The 19,920-nt window shown below is 41.4% G+C and overlaps 1 protein-coding gene across 2 annotated transcripts in view; it reads left to right on the forward strand.

Moving 5' to 3' along the window:
• The first annotated feature begins 2,568 nt into the window (after positions 1 to 2,568).
• The window catches only part of LOC122716110, a 121,957-nt gene continuing 104,605 nt past the window's right edge, over positions 2,569 to 19,920 (forward strand). For both annotated transcript variants that reach the window (XM_043938870.1, XM_043938871.1), the window contains exon 1: positions 2,569 to 2,776. The gene's annotated coding sequence lies outside the window, so the exon portion shown is untranslated. The remainder of the gene's footprint in view (positions 2,777 to 19,920) is intronic.

The raw sequence follows: 19,920 nt of genomic DNA on the forward strand, positions 1-19,920 counted from the left end.
TATGGCATTCGACGCGGCGCCCCGCCCTGCCTCCCGCTTCGTTACGATCTACGTGATCTTCACACGCGTGAGGGAACGAGAAACGTATCGGTTTGCCCGAGCCTCGTTTCGTTCGTAGCGATACCTCGAGGGACGAAGGGATCGATCGAAGGGAAGGAGCAGCGTACTTGGGAGGAGGAGTTGTAGTTGAGAGAGAAGCGGTGTCGCGACGGTTCAACGCACTTTTGGAGAAAGTTTTCGAGGTTTGGTGTACAAGCGTCTCGACGCGTCTCGAGGAGGGAAAAAGGTGTGTCGTCGAAGGGAAGCGCGGATGCGAAGGGATCTCCTGTATCCCCGTGTCTCCGGTCTCTAGCCCGGACGACAACCGGCAAGCCCCCCACCCGTGAACTTTCTTCGTCCGCGATGCATAATAATTTGCCCCCGTATATTCATATTCATAAATGGCGCATGCATATTCGCGATAAATTTCCCCGCGGAGTCCCCCGCCTCTACTCTCCAAAGTGTAAATTATTTTCTGGGCAAATTGAAAGCTGGCGAGGGTGGCAGTTGCGCGTAGGCTCGCGTGTATATGGGGGAGGAGGGGAGGGGAGAGTTGTTGATTGAAAGGATTGGTATTGTCGATTTCAGATACTGGATATCCAGACACTTGATACCCGATGCTCAGTTTATGGCGGAAAGTTCTCTTGTTCGTTTCTATTTATTTATTTATTTATTTATTTATTTTCGAGAATATTTGTTCGCGATATTATTCGAGAAGCGCGTTTCGATTCCTTTTCGGCGTTGAAATTTTATATTCCTTCGATGATTTTTCTTCGCGTGATAGTTTTATTTTGGAAGGGGAATATTGTGATTTTTATTTAGTGGAATTCATTTCTTTCGCATTCCTTCAATTTGGGACGAGGATTTTTATTATAAAATCCCCGGGAGGCGGAAGTTTTTTTTTTTTTCTACAATAACGATATTATTTTACAATCTTTTTTTTTTATTTTATTCAAAAAGGTATGTCATCAGTCTCGAATGGATCGATATTCCATTCTTATATTTCCGTATAATAAAATTGAATTTAATTTCTTGATGCGATATTGAAAAAAATTACAAGAAAGAGGATGGATTATTTCTTAAATATAATACAAAAATCAAAGATCAATGGATTTGACGATTCAACTCCTATCTAAGAAGTTTAAACGGGCATCGATACTTGGTTGAAACCAAGCTCGGAATCAATCTGGACAAACAGAAACAGTTGATTTCTCATTGTGCTTTTCCTCTTTCACCCGTTTCAAAGCCCGCGCTCGCTACCTCTTTTTCGTCTTGCCACGTTCCTCTTTTTCCACCAAGACAGAAAACTACCGAAGTATCTCGTCTCGAATTCTCGAACCAACTTTTCTCCAGGTATATAGGTGATCGCTGATCTCTAAGATCCAATAAATCGCCGGTGTTCTTCCACCTTGGGGCGCATCCCTTCTTTCCCCTCGTTCTGCCTTATTTGCACCCTGTCTTTCTCTCTCTGTCTCTCTCTTCCCCTCTGTAGCTCGATTACACTCGCTTCTGTATCTTCTTTCCTATTTTTCCGTCCTCGTTTCGTCCCCAAACCTCGTGGACGAACGAGTTGGCATTTGCGTCTTTGTTCGAGGCTAAGGCCTGTAGAGACAGAACGTTCCTCTGAAGGTTGAAGAAGGAGAAGTGTGGAGTGATTTGAGTGTATGATGCAACAGAGACGAGAGATGTGTGGGAAAAAGAGAGACGAGGGATAACTTGAGGACAATAGAGAGAGATGATCCTTTACTCGGCAGAGGGGGAAGGGTGGCGTTTGGAGAGGAGAGACTTGGGTAGGGAAAAATATAGAAGAGAGACGAAAATCGTGGAGAAAATTGTGGAAAGGGGTAATAAACGTGGATAAGAAGATAGGAGACAGAGGGTGGGAAAGAGTTAGACGGTTCGGGATAAACTCTGTAGCCGAAGAAAAAACCTGTAAGGGAGATTGGTTTTCTGGGAGGGAAGGAAATGGGACGGGGAATCCGAAATCAAATATAGTTGGACCGTTGAGAAAAAAGACAAAGGGAGGGTCGATAATCACGATTCGTAATCCAGGGAAAAGAAAAGAAAAAAAAAAAAAGAAGAAGAAGGAAAAACTTGGCCATCGACAAAAAATGTCGCGATAAATTAACAAAAAGCGGTCGGCGCGTTTGAAGGAAGAAGAAGAAGAAGAAGAAGAAGAAGAAGAAGAAGGGAAAGAGGTCGATGGAAAAAGAAAAAAAAAACTGAGAAGAAAGCGAAGGAAGAAACGTCGTGGGAGGAAGACGGGAACGTGATGAACAAGAGGAAGAAGATGAAGACGAAACGGCGCGAAGGATGAAGAAAAAACGGAGAGAGGCCGATTGGACGGGGAGAAAGAGAAAGGGTGAGATCGGGGAGAGAAGAGGAAGGGAAGGGGTTGGAGTGGCGCGACAAGGAGGGATCGAGAACGGCGGGGGCTGGGGAGTGGGGAAGCCGTGGAGAATCAGCGCACAGCTACACCCCACCGTGACGGCCGCGGCAGTCAGTCGTCCGCGCACCTTCGTTCGGCGAGGGTTTCGTGTTCGGTGGAGGATCGTCTCCGCCAGGGAGTGTAAAGAGAGAGAGAGAGAGAGAGAGAGAGGATCATCGCAGATTGTCATTCATCGATCAGCTGATTCTCCACGAGCGGTGCTTTGACCTGCGATCGTCAACAATCGTCGTTGGACGGATCGACGTCGTCCCTCAACAACCCCCTCGTTACGTGGACCACTGCGGAACGGTGAGTCAAGCCATTTTTTTTCTTCTTTTCATATTTTCTGCGCCACTCTGCTAATGCTTAGAGTGATAATTGGGGGAATAGAATAACGCGAAATTTTCGTACGATGTAAACGAGGGAAGGGATGAGGTTAGGGAATGGGGTGAATTTGAATGGGATTGAGATAGGGTTGCCGTTTTGGCAACGTCCGCGTTCCGTAAAACGCTTTTGAGAGTTGAAGGGAATCGTAAAAGGGAATCGTGTGAGATCGTGTGTAGTTAGAGTATATAGGAAGGAAGGTTGAAAGTTGGTGGCAACATGTTTGTCTTGCTTGGACACAGGGAGCACACGGGCTCCACTGTGTTTTCTTTCCTTTCCCTCGTTTTTCATCGGCGTGCGAGAGAAGCAATCGATACCCGATTCTCGAGATGTAACCAAGGACGCGCCGTGGCTTATCCGCAGCGACACGTTAAGAATGAATGAATCGCGTAGATAACCGTAGATTTTCTCGTTTTATTATTCCTTTTTACGTTTTACGTATGCCATTTTCCATTATTTCGCGTTACATAAATATATTATATAAATATATTTATCGAATACTCTTAAAATTAATATCTTCTCAAGACGCATATATTTTCCTTTTCAAATAACATTTTCTTTTTTATCACCGTTTTATTATTCATACGTGAAACGTAAAAAAAAAATTTTTATACTTTTCATGCGACTCTATAAATATATATACGCAATATATGACTAAAATTTACGTAGAAATATTTATGGAAAAAGCAAGTTATCAGTATTCTGAACCGAAAGATACGGTAATAGGAACGTATAAACAATGTTCAAACACGTCGCAAAAAACACTCCGCTTCGCGAAAACCTGTTTGTTTTCCTCCGTGTAGGCAAGAGGTGGATGTAAACCGATGTTCTTCTTCCCTCGTTTCTATCATCTCGTACAATGTGATCAATACTCTATCCCCCTCCCTCCTCCCTCCGCATGTAATCCATTGATTAAATTACAGACCTCCAATAAAATTGTATAACCGTCTATTCTTAGATAGATAGATACATCGTACTTGAATAACACACAGTAAAATCATCTTTCCTCGGTTGAATAATTAAATCTAATCATAATAACGAGACGCGTACGCCACGCCGCGATATATATATATATATATATGTATATATGTTATAAAATTATAGTCACAATCTTCTCAAAATCTTCTTCTCCCTCGCTGCCGATGTTCGTGAATCCCTTTCACCGTTGAGAACCGTAGTATAATTCCTTGTATCGTGATACAGACAGGAGGGGGAGGGGGCTCTTTACAATTTCCGCAGAATAGCGCTCCCATCTCTTTCGCAGCTACGTCGAAACTACGTTTGTTGGCCAAACACAGCTGGGAACGTTCGAAATTGATGCGAGAAATTTTGGTCGGCAGCAAGCCATAAAAGTCATTGTAATTTCTGCAAGTTCGCGGCCACGTGCAACCCCGCGACTAATGAACGATCCCCTGGCTGGGTCAAACTCTCTCTCTCTCTCTCTCTCTCTCTCTCTCTCTCTCTCTCTCTCTCTCTGTACTTCCGCTCAGAAACACGTTGTGAAATTAACTCTAATTATTCCCGAACATATAACACGAACGAAGTCTTGCGCGTTCTTCGTTTGTAATATATTTAATACAGAATCCCAGAAGAACTCGTACTTTACGTTACGTTTCTTCATTTTCAACGTCACTTCTTTATCCGAGATTTCGCGTGAGCTAGGGAAGGGAGGATGAAGAAAAGAGGAAAGGGGAAGATCTCTCCGGGTTTATTATTAATTACACGCTTGATTCCTAAACACGAAGTGGTCAGAAGGCGACTTGCACGTTCCAACTCGTACAAATTTGCGGTCGTGTTAGTTTCAGGTCGTGTAGCTCGTTTATAACTGAATGTATAACGGAGAACAGTGGCGTCATTTTGACTGGTGATGTTCATCCACTTGAAACTAACGATCTGGCCGTGTAAATTTTCCCGTTGCCAATAATCGTTTCACGTATTTGCTATTCATTGTGAGTGGCGATCATTGATATATATGTATATCGTGTTCGATTTTTGAAGATCGTTCGATCGAAAGTCCAAAGCCACGCAACGTTTTTTTTTGGATGATTTTCTTCAATTTCTTTATTCGTATACACTCGAGACGGTGATAGCAAAAAAGGCTGTTACCTAAAAGGGGTATAAAAATTTCTGCAAACGACGATTTCTTCATAAGGGGTTCTTGGAGCGCCATAACTGGCTGACCTCAGACCGTAAAGATGTCTGGAAATAAAAGTCGTTAGGAGGAAGTTATATTACTTTTATATAAACGAGAATAACGGAATAAGAAAATGGAGTTACACTCCTTCTCTCGTAACGAGCGTAACATCGAAGGGTTTGAATCGAATGAATTCAGAATCATTTTACGCTCGTTCCTCCAATTATTCTTCATTCGTTATAATTTATAATATTCCTTATTTAATATAATTCCATAAATTCCACTCGTTGGAATTTCCATCGATCGACAAACACGGTCGATTTTAACTTCGTCCCCTTTCGTTTGATTATCGTAACAACGTTAACGATCTCTGGTTAAACAGGTTCGTCTTCTTTTTTTTTTTTTTTTTTTTCTTCTTTTTTCATAGTCAGTCTTGTAAGTAGAAAGTGTTTCCACCGAGTTTTACGTAATCCCGCCATCCTCCCTCTCCCCCTAAAACGTACACGAAAGATCTAATGAACGGTCCGTACGAGGGTCGAATCGAAAAGTGGAGTTCGGCTTGGTTGTCGCCTGGTGGAAATTGTTCCTGAGTTATACCGCGTTCAACTATCTCTCCTGTCTTACGGTCTACGGGATCTATGTACCTTGAACTTTTCGAAGTTTGCGCCCGACAGAGGAAGCGTGACGTGGTGAACAAGAAGTGGTGATCAATCGGCATTAAGGTCGGAGCTGTTTGACGAAGGAGGTTTGCAAATGAACACGTCTCAACCGAAACAGCGATAGATTTCAGGAATGTTTATCGAATCTGCAAGACAGATCACCGAAATTAAGCGGTGTACAGTTCGAGATGATAAATACACTCTGCGCAATAATCATTCTTGAGAGAATCTTGGGAATCTTCGATGAATCGAAGAAAATTAATTTCGAAATATCGACGAGGAATATTTTTATTACGGAAAAACTTTAATGATTTTTCTATCTGTGCTTCGTCGCTCGAAATGAAATCTGTTAACAATAAGTTTTCTTCCCTGCTTGTACTTTACGTCCGATACTTTATTCGTAAACTTTCTATCCAATTAGTCGAGGATTATCCACGGTCAGAGCGTGAATAAATATATTTTATGACGTCTGTTTTGTTTAATTAAGATACTTTATTATTGCACGTTTGAATTTTAATGAACATGTGCACGCCACTTCCCGCTCATGCTTTTATTATAATGCGGAAGGGAAAGGGAGAGAGAGAGAGAGAGAGAGTTTCCACGTTGAAAATGACATTTCATAACGAACCCTCTCCGATTCATAATTCGTTCTTATCGCGAAAAATTGAATTTTTTAAATATCCAGGATGTAGCTGTTACAAAGACCGCGCCACTCTTTTTTTCTTCTTTCCTTCTTTATTTTCCATTTTTGTCACCGCTTTTTATCAAATCCTTTTCGTTCGTCTTTTACCCTTTCCGCGTCGTCGTGCTTTTCGAGTGAACAAGTGAAATAAATCGGTCTGTTAAATCGGTTTTTATCGCGATACGAATATTAATAATACAATGGGAAGGATTAAAATTCAGAAAACAATCCCTTGCCGCGGATGAGCCGCGGATCGTAATGTTTTTTTTACAAATTACGTCACGTTTCACCGATGAGTCACGATAATTTTTTAATATTTCTGTTTTATGCGCGACACGAATGAACGATAAAGATGATCCGTGATTCCAGGTGAAAGGTATCGTTAAAAAAAGAAAAAATCTTTGCGGTAGAGATAAGAAATCTCGGGCAAATTTTCCCAGGAAAATTTTTAAACGTATTTGCTATCTTCTATTTCTCCTTTTCGTTTTCACTTCTCTCCCCCTCCCTTTCTCGAAAAGAGCAGCGATAATAGTAACATTGTTCGTCGTTTTTCGAGCAGCCAAAGAGTCTCGTAGATAATTTCAATTTCAGAAGCCTTCTTTAAAGAGCTTTTCATTGCGATTTTCCAACCGCTTAACTCGTCATTCCTTTTTTTTTTTTTTTTTGTTTCTACAATCAATCTCTCGCGTAACGGATGGTTACGAGTTATTAATATATCGTATATACCATTTCTCGAGTACCAATGATGTTCATCAGCTTTTTTAGAAACTTTCGCAAACGATTGATATATCGGGTCAAAATTTTTCGGGCCGATATTACGTCGAACATTCCGTACGGTCTCGTTACCAGAAATTACATTTTTTATTCCCTCCGAATTGAAATAAAACGGTACGATACAAATTTAATGCATTTTACACCAAGAATATTTCGTCCGCACCGGCCATTTTCGGTCAAAAATTTTCGGACACGTTTAAATTAAAAATATATTTCTTTTTATATTTCCCCCCTTTTTTTCATATCGTGATTTTGAACTGATTTTATCGTTCCCTGAACTGAAATTATCGTTCCCTTAAAAGCGGTAAAAATGATTTTTTTTTTTTTTTTCTACATTTAATTATTCCCTCGTTCTCCAAAATTTATGAAACGATTCCACGATCTCTAATATATACGATAAATTTAAATATTTTTCCAGTTTCCGGTCACATAAATCCAGNGGACACGTTTAAATTATCGCGTTTAAATTAAAAATATATTTCTTTTTATATTTCCCCCCCTTTTTTTCATATCGTGATTTTGAACTGATTTCGAAATTATCGTTCCCTTAAAAGCGGTAAAAATGATTTTTTTTTTTTTTCTACATTTAATTATTCCCTCGTTCTCCAAAATTTATGAAACGATCTTTAATATATACGATAAATTTAAATATTTTTCCAGTTTCCGGTCACATAAATCCAGTCCCGCGCGTACTTTTTGAAATCGCTCGATAAGACACAAACTAGCATTACCAGGGATTACTCGACGGGAAGAAAATTGTTCTCATCGTATTTTCTCTTCACTCTCGATATCATAAAGTGTCGTTAAGCTTCAGAAAAAAAAAAAAAAGAAAAAGAAGAAGAAGAAGAAGAAGAAGAAAAGGGATAAAAAGATATACGGTTTCAATACTCTCGGCTTAAATAGAAGGCGAGAGTCGTGGATCGGGGGGGAGGGGGCTTGAAAAATAATTCGTCGACGGCGTAAAACTCAAGCATCGAATGAGATTCGAGCGTTCGCGAGGTTGAAAGTATGCGACAATTGTAAAAAAAAAAAAAAAAAAAAGAAAGAACGGTGAAATAAGAGACGAATGCAAAATACCGTAGAGACGAGAGAAACGTATCCAAAGATTTACCGTGCAGAAGCCTCTCGCTTGATGTCCGTTTTGTCTGTTTGTCCGACCCCTCTTCACGATCCCTCCCTCCACGTACTTTGCTCTCGTTCCCTTCGAGGAACGTACATTTATGTTATGCAAATGCGATTCTCTTGGAGAAAGGGATATAAGAGCGAGCACGGGAGGGAAGTGGAGCGACACCGTGGCCGTTTGGCCGTGGAAAATAAAATTCATGAGTGATAGTTTGACTTATTCCGAGATTTTTCCACGTTACGTTTCCTCCCGAGAAATTCTCTTCGCGATGGAGAGAAAGAGAGTATCTTTTTTTATTCCATCTCCATCAAGGAACATCCGTTTTAATGCTACGATCTCACTCCGCTCGCTTATTTATTTATTTATTCCGACTGATACGTATTCCACGTCACGCGTCTTTCTGGATAGATCCTAACTCTTTCCACGATCGGGATCGTTCCGCTCGAAATTTGTACCTCGAGAACGACGTCGAGAGACTTTAAACCTTAAATAGGTGGAAAATCGAAAGGGGAAGGGGAGGCATTTAAAGAAACGCGTTTTCGAAATTTAATTTTTACGATTTTAGAAACGATCGGGTGTTGGATTCTTTTTAGATATTCTCGTCGATAGGATAATCAGATTGGATCTCGATGTAATAGTTTGGTAATGGGTGTTCGCGAGTCACGATTAAAAATCGAAAGGGGTCGCGTATCGAAAGGGCACAGCGTTCGGGAACCGCACCAGATGGTGGTCGAACGTCACCAGCATCAAGCGTAAAACGGCCGGTTTTAAAGTGGAAGAAGCAATTTGCAGGCCATCGCCTGTATTTCCATACCTGTCAGAAGCATACCTACGGCTTACGTCACGGTGTACGATCGTGATCTTCGAGCGCCCCCGCGCTTTGCTTTAAAATACGACCTATATAAAGGGATACGGGAAACGGGCTCGAGATTTGAATAATGAAAATTTACGAGGCGCCAAACGATTAAATAATGAAAAAAACAAAAAAAAAAAATAACCACTTTTAAATATTCGATTGCTGTTGTTGTTTGCGATCGTTGGAACAGTTTTCAATGGAAAAAGTGGAGCGATTTTTCATATTTCGAGAGATGCATATTTTCGCAAAAGAGAAGAACGAGGGAAAAGATTCACAAAAAATTCAAGAAACTAATTAATCAAGAGTGATCTCTCTTTAAGAAGCTCGAGATCTCCTTTTCGATCTTTCTTTTCCACTTCAATATTTCTCTGTAAATATTTTACCCCTTTAAGACGACTGTTTTACCCTTTCTTCTCCCCCCACGATCTTTAACTTTTCGCGTAAAAGGAGATTTTTCACCGCTAGTAGTTTCCTCTATACTATATTTATCAAATCTCGAGGATAGAAATCAAGGAATTCGCAGTCCACAATTCGTCCCCAGCATCCAGTCACCCACCGATCTTGTTCTCAATATAAACGCAATTCATCTCAATCCAGAGGGGATATTTGTCCAGATTCATCTTTCACTCGCCGAGGCAGAGGGTCCGTTCCCAGAGATACTCTCGCTTAATCTTGGACCTCTCGCCAGATAACGGTTGCCCAAGATCCTCGTGCTTTGGAGCACGTTCGAGCGGAAAACATCCAGAATTAGCCGGTGGTTTGGCCCACTCCGATATTCAATCCCACCAGATCCATCGATCTTGGAAAGTCGTGACCGGCCACCAGGACTCTTCACGACTTTCAACCGTGACGCGAGAGGCCCCGTGTTACCAGCTTCTTGTCCCGAGGAAATCGGATAATCCCGCGAATTCGTTATCACGGGCGGTGCCTTGGCTCTCTCGTCGGCGAGAGGGATGATTTGCATACATTTTCCACGGGTGGAAATGAAATTGCTCGTGAAGCGAAGATGGCAAAGCCTCTTTCCGCCCTATTTGAAGCGTACGCTCGCAATCAGGAGGCGCAACAAGATGTACGCGACTACGTACCAGCCGACGTCGTTTACCGAGCTTTCCGCCACGCGGCAACGTTTCGCAAATAAGTCGGACGAAATTTCAATCCATCCCTTCTCCGTTGGAATTGTGGAAATCAAGGCGCATGGATTCGTCTGATTTGCTCGTAAATTCGATATGCCGTTATGTCTCTGTGAAGCATCCCCTTGTTTTCGAAATGTCTCTCCCAATTTTCGAAATTCCACTCCACCGCTTTTGATCGATTCACTCGTGTCTTTGTCCTCGTCTTTTTTTCTTGTTTCTTCGAGGGAGGAAAAAAGAAAAAAAGAAATCATCCTTTGGAAAATATCGTTCGACGCGTGTAGAGTTTCAGTTCGCAGAGGGGATGCATATTTTCGGAGGGATATTCGACCGGAGAGGAATGCCAAAGAGAATGCAACTATGCGAAGCACAGAGTGTATCACAGCGAGGAAGAATTTCGAGCAGACTTTCCAAGTATAGAGGAGCTTCTTTCCCTTTACACGAAAAATCCGATTATTCCATTATTATTCGCGCGCACGGTGGTATAATTATATTTTGGGTAAATATTCGGGGAAAAAGGGAAACTGACCCTCGTTGGCCAATGTTGAAACGTAAACGAGCAACAATAGATTTCAATATAGAATCATTTTCGCCCGCCCCACGGCTACCTGTTTAAAATTGCGTTATGCAATTAATAGCGTTCATACTCGCGCCAACTCTCCGTTGGAATAAGTAACGTGTGTTTACGTGTTTATCATTTAAACGGGCCACAGATTATCCCCTCACGGATTACATTATACGGATGGAGTGACGAGAGATTCATTTCCGCAAGAAATAATCCGTATATGTTTTTACATCGTCGAGCCGGTGTATTCCGAGTTATACAATTCTCAGACTTGGATACTTGTCGCGGTGGATATTTCATTTAAAAAAAAAAAAATCGTAGAATTAATAAAGAATAATCAATTTTTCCACTTAGACTTTACTACATTTTGGAAAAATTTCTGACAACAGGGAATGAAATAATTTCGTTCACAATTTCTCTGTTGCTTTTCGATATTTTCAAGATACGACACGACACGAAGGCATCGAGAAATATTTCAAGATATTCCTCCAGATTGATATTTCATTAAATTTAGGATCTTTCCTCCCGTTAAAAATAATCCTGCTAATTCGCCCCGCGCGATCCGTAAATAAATTCTCCTCTCCTTGAAACGGGATCATCGATACCCATTAGCTTTCCCTCGATAAAAAGACACGGGCCTCTCTTTAATGAGGAAACTTGGAGAATTTCCATAGACGTTAATCGAGGGAGAGCACAAACCCTCGTTACCACATGCGTTCGCGCGGTCGTTTCGAATAACTCATTAGCATCGAGCGGGGTGTTGGAGCACCCTCGTTTAACATCGCTCTAGAAAGCAGCCAAGGGGTCAAATTAATTGATGCTCTTCGGTCGCTTCAATTACGTTACGTAATTACCGGTTATTCGTTATCGGTTCATTTACCCTCCATGATCGGCGGAGGTCGGCAACAGTCGATGAAATCAATCGATATCGCGTCGTCATCCATTGGAACAAGACCACGATAGATACGACTTTTTCCTACGTATCGCGCGAGCCAACTCTTCCCCTTCCCTTCCCTCCTCACCGTGAAAATATCATTTCGGTTGACAAAGAAGGACGGCGCGAAAGTTGTAGAGAGTTGAAACTCGTCGAAGAGGAAGAAAAAAATAATAGGAAAACCGGAGAGATTCGTGGTAATTGGCGAGGAAGCACTAGGTATGCGAGATGAAATTGAATGTTGGAAAGCAAAGTGTCTTTTCTCGAGCGATGTTATTACGGATAAGAAAAGCGGCACGCGGTGAATTCGCTCGCGCGCGCGCGCGTGTATGTGTGTATAGATGAATTCAAAGATGTGTGTGTACATATGTATATATATATATATATATATGCATCGTCTTTGAAAGCTTTATTTTCGCGATTCAATTTAATCTTTCTCTTTTATTTCCCTCGTTTATTTCTTAAACATCCTTGGCCGTTTATATATTCTTCGACTTATATATAACCGTACTATTTTCTCGCTCGTGATTTTACTTTGGATACCGTGCGTTTATGCGAAATTTTGAAGCTTAACGTTTAACGCTCGAGATTGCTTAATTTTTTTTTTTTTTTAGCAGGGAAGAAATAAAGAAAACTTGATAATTGGTAGCCTCGCTCAGTAAAAATTATACCCCTCGACGAGACTTTCATCCACTTTGGACGCGAAATAGACAATTCTGAGGATGCTTCTGCCCCCTCCTCGGTATTCGGAGGTTTTAAGAAGTGGTTCAAAACACGGCTCTCGTGGACCTCCATTCTTCAAAGAAAGGCCGACAGTGGCCAATTATCAGACTTAAGTAAAATCCGCGACACGGCAATTACAACATCAAACGGACCGTCCAGACTCGGCGCGATGCTCCACGTCTTTTCCCTTGAAAGCTTCTCTCCTTTGCATTAGCCAACGACCACTTGGAAGATCGAGGCTAAGCATCCTTGCCGACGGTATATCAGGAAGAGATACCAATTTTACACCGGCCGGCCACAAACGGGTGGAGAGTCGGGTTCACGGTCGTAGCGTAATTAAAGTGTCGTAATTAAACCACGGTGGTCGAAGTGACGAGAGAGAGGGAGGGAGGGGAAGTAGGGTGGTCGAAAGAGAGGAAGGGAAGGAAAAGGGGGTCGCCTAAAAAAAGGCCAGTTCCGGCGGGTACATTTAACCGTTAGGGAAATAGATAGGGGATGATGAGGCAATCAACATTCGCTCGAAAGAAATTCGCCCCGTGTTGAACCAATTCGCTCGTGATAACATAGTGTAACACGATTACATTACATCAGGAGAAGATGTGCGATAATTTTTGGAAATTCTTATTTCCCGCGGAATAACCCTTTAGAAAATACGAGAAATCGTCGGTGATCCTTTGATCCTCGTTGGATCCATGATTCACTCTAATAGTGGAGGTGATGTGTGTTTCGACTGTTGGTAATTGGATGAGGAGAAAGGTGGAGGAGGGAAGGTGGAGTGCAAACGGACGATAAAGGTGAGCGATAAAGGTATTAGCGAGATTGGGGGAGGAATGTAATTTCGCGCGAATTCGTTGCTCGTATTCTGAAAGAAGAAAGGTTGATACGTAGGAAATACGTGGAAAAAGAGAGAGACAGGGGGAAGGCAGCGGCTTAAGCAGGAAATATTTTGCGGAAAGCAAGATTGCACTTATTACGCCGCTTGATCGACGACGAGAGGGTTTTGGAGGGTTGAAGAGGAGGATAGGACAAAGCCGATCGAGGAGATGGTGAAACGGGGATATTGGATGGAGGAAAGGGTTAAACTCGTAAGGAGGGAGAAAAGAAAAAAAAAGAAGAGGAGAGAAACAAAAAAAGGGATGAGCGTAAGTTTTACGCGGGTTTTCCATTTCTCCTACGCACAGCTTGCGGAAGCATTAAACTCGTACTGTAGAATGCTGCTTTTGCTCTACTAAGCACAAGAGCGCGTGTTTACCTCCTTTTAGTTTAGAGAGGCACGCTCCGGGAATGCGAAGTACACTTTCCATCCTTTCTTCCTCTCCCTTTTTCTTCCGCTGTTTAACCTGGCTCCTCTTTCCCTTTTTTTTTTTTCTTTTCCTTTTCTTTTTTTCTTCCCCCTTCATTTCGAAAAACCTACGCGTCTTGTTCCGAAACTTTCCTCTCGTGCCTCGGATCGTAAATGAATAATGAATCTTCTCTGTTTCACTTTTGAACGATAAAATTCCGTCCGAAATTTCGATATATATATATATTTCTTTCTGAACTTGTTTCGTTCAGAAATTCATTACAGAATTCATTTGGTACAAGGAATAATTTTACAAACTCTCGTTCCACGCTCGCTCTTTAGATATTCTTTAGATCGAACCGAAGAACGTTGCCAGGGATCCGGTTATCGTCTTCGAAAGATACCGAAGATCCCGTTACTTTTTGCCCTTTGGAACTTGTTCAACTTTTCCTCCTCCCCCCCCTCTCTCTCTCCTCCCCCTCCCCATCCCTCGTCTTATTGCCGTGTCTTCCCCGTAGTTTTTTTTACTGGCGGCGAAACAACCCTCCGGGCGATCATCGTTTGTACCCGGTGTCGAGAGCTTAATGGCGAAACTCGTTGTTATTCGTGCACGGGGGTTGAAACGGCCAGCAAGAACGCCTCTGGAATTGGGTCGCTCTCGTTTAAACTTTCATCCGGTTGAAGTTCGCCGGTTAGTCTTTTTCTGTCCGGGTTAAGACGTCGCTGTGATACCGACGAGGATTAGATATGTGTCTGGAATACACGCCGCGAGCGTGTTCCACGAGAATTTTTCATCCTCGACAATGAATAACCCTTTTCGTAAGCCCTCCCCATTGTTTTATCGCGTATTTCGAAGTGTATTCCAATTTTTCATCAGTTTTTTTTTTTTTTTTTNCATCGAACGAAGATTCCATTTTTTTTTTTTTTTTTCTGACGAAAATGTCATTCTTTCTTTTGTCCCATTGTCCCGCGTATCGATGGAAAAAAACGAAAGATAGAAATTTGGCTCGAGTCGCCGGAATTTTCGATTGATTTTATTGCTCGACAGGAAGCCGAATGGCTGAGTATCGTGTGTAACTCGTGTCGTGTTTTCCCGTTTTTCTTTCTATTTTTTATTTATTTATTTTTTTTTTTTTTTTATATAGCAATATCAATTTCTGCTCGGCACGCGTGACAAACATTTTGTCACATTCGTTTAATCGCGCTATATCGTGGACATAAATTGGGCAAACTTCGTTATCAATAATCCGAGGATTAAAATAAATTTGCCGCGATGCGTGCATGGGCTCGTAAGAGTCGAGCGTTAAATGAGAAATAAAAGCTTTTTCGTCGCGCGTTGTGTATTTATTTTTTCTTTTTTTTTTTTTTTTTTTGATATCGGACCGAAAAAAAAATTAATAAGCTCTTTAGAAAACAAATTTTTCGAGTTCTCGATAATTAATCCTTCTCAAGCATTTTTGTGCTTGAAATAAATTTAAAAATATGATTTTTGTTTCGTAAGTCTTCTTTTTTTCTTTTCCAGACAACTTTTCAACTTATAGCTTATAACAGGTTTCACGATTCGTTACTGGATCGCTGCTTTTCGCAATGTTGCTTCATTAAGAATTTTTTTAAAAGTTCCTCCATCCACGCCCTTGTTATTTACCCTTGGAATATTTCTCTCCAGCCACTCACGAATTAATTAACTTGCACGTGGTTGTACTAATCACTATTTATCGTATAAATAGACGTAACAATCTAGCTACAAACAATTTCTAGAAAATTAGGTTAAAAGCATCTTTGGAGGACCATCATCCATTATTATCCGAAAATCCGTTTACAAACGATCGAGTCGAATATCGCGATGTAGTAGAGGAGTAGTAGGCGTATCGAGACTTGAGAATATTGCGAGAATGCATATACGTGTATATATATATATATTTATATATATGTATATATATCTATATATGTATACGTATGTATAGATTGTAAGGGTGCACGCTTTGAAATTGTACGGAAATCCCTTAATTTAGCGAAAGCTCTGACACAACTGGACGGCTTACAGAGGGATTAAAACACGACAGAAATTTATAAAGCTAAGCCTCACGCCAATCTCTTTCGTCGTTCACCTTCGTTCATCTTCGTTCGTTCGTTCCCTCGCTCGCGTGATTAACCTTTTTCCTTTTCTCTCGATCAACTTTTCGTCACCAATCCCATTCGAAGTTATATATATAAGCTATAAGAAGGGAACATATTTCATTCGCGAGAAATTTTTATCTCTTCAATCTTTTTATTAATCCTTATTTCTTTTCTCTCTCTCTCTCTCTCTCTCTCTTTCTTTGAATTCAAACGACACAAAAATTTTCTACTAATTATATAGCGATAATTACTTCTCTGTAATGTCTCTTAAGTATAAGCGCGAATCGTTCTACGATAGAAACGATAGAATGGAACGTGTTTTTTCAACGATTTTCATAATTCTTTTAAAAACCTGGGATACGGTGTTATCCTTGAAATTAAAATTCCAATGGAAATCAACAGATAGAGTGGTCTCTGGTATTTGCGAGAATTTTTTACCAGATTTTCTCCGACGCAGCTCCCGATTGTTCCATCCGGCGAATATTCGAAGTTCCTCTAACGAATATTCGAAGCGAGGGATAATTGTTAACGGGGGCGAGTGAAAAGTGTCGACGCGTAAAAAAATTTTATCTCTGTTATTGTACAGAGGCGCGACAACGTGACTTTGTGTAAAAGTATATAAAAGACGAGAGAGAGAGAGAGAGAGAGAGAGAGGAGAGGAAGGGGAGTGAGGAATGGATGGAAAACTGGAAGAATATCGAGGGAGACAGTCGTCTCTACTGAACGAGCAGCCGCGAGATCATCATCCCTCGTTTGCCTCTCTTAAGAGTCCGATTTTTTTTCCCCCTCCACGCTTGTCACTCGATTTCGAGCGAGTTTTCTATATCTTGAGAAACGTTTGAAATTTAAGCTTCGTTCGAGTAAAATACTTCACTTCGATCCCGAGAATTATTATTCTTCTTTTCCACTCTTTTCCTTTATTAGTTAATTTTCTCGTCCGACAAACGGATACAAATCTTCGCCCCCTTTGAATTCACACGTACGCGTGATGAGATATATACTTTCGACGTAATCTTACAATAAAGGGATGCATAAATAAGAAGGAGCTCGTGCAAGGAAAATGTAGTAGGTAGATGAAAAAGAAAAACGTTTCTATTTTTTGTATCACATTCTTTAATTTTATTGCAGATGATATACAAATAGTATTACAAATATTATTTTATTACGCTCGAGATTTTTGATTTTACGCTCTTCTTTCTTCGTTTCTTGATCGTTCTGGAGCGATCAGTCAACAGTCCTCTCAGAAGGTATTCCTTCCCAGATCTTTCTCCGCAGATCGTTGGCCGGATCCTTTATGAACGCTATCTCCGCTCTGTAATCAAACAATGCAATCTTTGATCAATTGCCATATTCAAAGATTCCAAACTTTCTAAATAATATACCGCACACCAAGAGACGCAACATCATTGTAAAACATGTACCATTCGTAAAAGTTCTTTTCTATTCAACTCGAAAATTCCACTCAAAAAGCGAAAATGGGACTGTTTCTTCTCTTCGAGATATACTACGTCTTTCAATTAACACTCAGCATTCAAAGATGGCGCAATTACGGAACGATTAAGGAGGAATTTAAAAAACGCATAATGAGAGAAAAAGAAGAGTCTTCTATCTTCTAAGAGAGAGAGAGAAAGACAGTGTCCTAACTCGCGACCGACTATATTTCTCGTTTACCTTAAAAGCACAATTTTTCTCTTTCGTTCTCCCTCGAACCCTCGCCACCAACTATCTCTCGCTTGCAAATCTTCCTCCTCTTCTTCCCTGCAAGGGAGTAAGAGACGAATTGGTGAATCTGCGCGGTGAATCGAGTTCATCCGCGAAAGTGCTGGCGGGAAAATGAAAAAGGAGGAAAATGTTCGATTCCTCGCTTCCTCCTCGTCCTCTCGGCTTCGCGAGCGAATATTAATTTATCAATCAAAGAAGAAGAAGAGGGTTGCGCTCGAACATGATTTTCTCGGTGCCAATGCGATTCCGCGCATTAATCCTTGGAACGCGCGATCCAAATACGAAGACATCTCGTCTCTCTCTCTCTTTCGAGACGAGAAGTTTCAATCGCCATTGTTCACCGATATTGCGAAATACTTTCCTGTGGTTATCCCGTATCTCGTTTCCGGATCCGGTGTAACTAAGACACGGGAGGAAAAGAGAAAAAGTCGAAGTTTTATTATCGGGAGAAGAATTCGAAGAAGCGGATTGATTACAGTCTCGGAAGTGGATTTCGGCCAACCAGCAGTTTCACTTCTTTTTTTTTTTTTTCTTTTTCCTCTGGATCGACCTCGTAGTGAGAATTTATCATTCGAAATGATTAATCGTAATCTCCTAGACGCGAGACGCGAGAAGACGTAAGTTTTCTTCTTCCTTGTTTCCGCGCGTTGTTGCACCGACGCGACGTCGAAAGTTCGTGGAGCGGACTCGACGAAGACTCTGCTGGTCTTTCGTTGATCGATCTGTGAGGAGGAGGCTGGTTGATATTCCTCGCGATGTGTAGGATGTTTAGCGATCTCGGCCGATATTAAATTCTTCCGACTGTCGGGATTCCACGAGTCATTAAGATTCCACGGGAAAATTCTACGCTTTATTTCGAGTCGAGTGTTTGCGCCCGACTCATCCATCTCTCTCTCTCTCTCTTTCTGTTCTCAAACGTCCTCCTCCCTCGCCGCAAAATGATTCTCTTTTAATCGATCACTTAGAAAAACTACGGGGGAGGAGGACGAAGAAGGGAAGAGAAAGTTTACTCGTCGAACAGAGAAAGAATGGATCCTCTCCATGCGTCCCCGAGAGATGAAAGATTCCCCGACCCCGAGGAATTTGCCCAGCATAAATTTGTCGCGACTCGGGGAACGGCTCAATTTCGCGACTCGGGGCGAGGGAGGGAAGGATAGGCGAGGAATTTGGAATTTTTCCACGGTTTTCCGGGGGCTTAATCTCGGGCCAGGTTGTCGCATTTTTCAATTAAATCCTCCATGCAAATTGGCTCTTGCCTGGGCCCCGGAAACACAGGGCTTGTGCAAGCTCCGCGGCGGACATTCATCGTCCGACTGAAATTTCATTTTGTCTCGTCCCAGTGTCGCCGTGACGTACATACAAACACTCCCACGCGACGGGGGATCGTACACGTATACGCGTGTACACGCGATGTTTAGGTGTATATGTACTATATGCGGATGTAGATGCACGGATAGCAGAGGGATCGAACAGGAAAGTGTCGGCGGGAAAGGAGGTGGAGGATCGTGTGGGTGTAGGATCGGTTGGTGGGTATAGATAGGCGTACACACGAACAGGAGCCGGCCATTAAGCTACTACGCCTTGGTGATTGAAGGGGCACGAAGGAAATTGTCCTGGGCGCCGCTAGACTATCCTTTATATCGTGTTTACTTTCTCGAACCGTTCGCAATTTGGGCCTCGGATGACGTAGGCACCGAGTAATTTCTAGATAATGGCGGCTAATAAATAACCGGGTAAACATCGGCCAGAGAGCATCTGGTTCTATTAAATTTGGAATTAACGTTTCGTTTCTGGGTCAGCCTACGTTACGACATACGTAACGATATTAATACTTGGCCGGATATCCAATGGATATCGAGTGTTTTACAAGTGCCTTTGAGAGAAAAATCGTATCGTAAGAATTTCTTTTTATCTTCTTTATTATTATTATTATTATTATTTTCTTTTTTTTTACTTTTATTCACGTTTTTCGCTCGTCGAAGAAAATTTTCCCGCGAACGAATATGTATATCGAGTAATATTATTCGAACGATTATTTGCGAATAATATTTTCGTATTATATTTGCACAGCTCGGGCAAAATTTTCAATTCAACTGATCTGACCATACTCGCTTTATGAAACTCGCTCTATGAAATTATTAAATCTTCTAAATCGTACATTCTTCTTCAATATCTCGTTTCCAACGATCTAATTTGCCCTCAAAAAATACGCGATCGAGCAACAATTGGCGAACAAAATAACGAAGAATGATAATTTTAACTAATCGATTTTCGTATCGAGGATATGTGTATTATTTCGAAAATTTAACAATGGAACGAATCGGCGAACGTGGAAAAAAATATCCGTGAGGAAAGAAGCTCGATGAA

Source organism: Apis laboriosa, unplaced genomic scaffold, assembly GCF_014066325.1.
Source record: "Apis laboriosa isolate Shangri-la unplaced genomic scaffold, ASM1406632v1 scaffold42_cov153, whole genome shotgun sequence".
NCBI classification, from domain to species: domain Eukaryota; kingdom Metazoa; phylum Arthropoda; class Insecta; order Hymenoptera; family Apidae; genus Apis; species Apis laboriosa.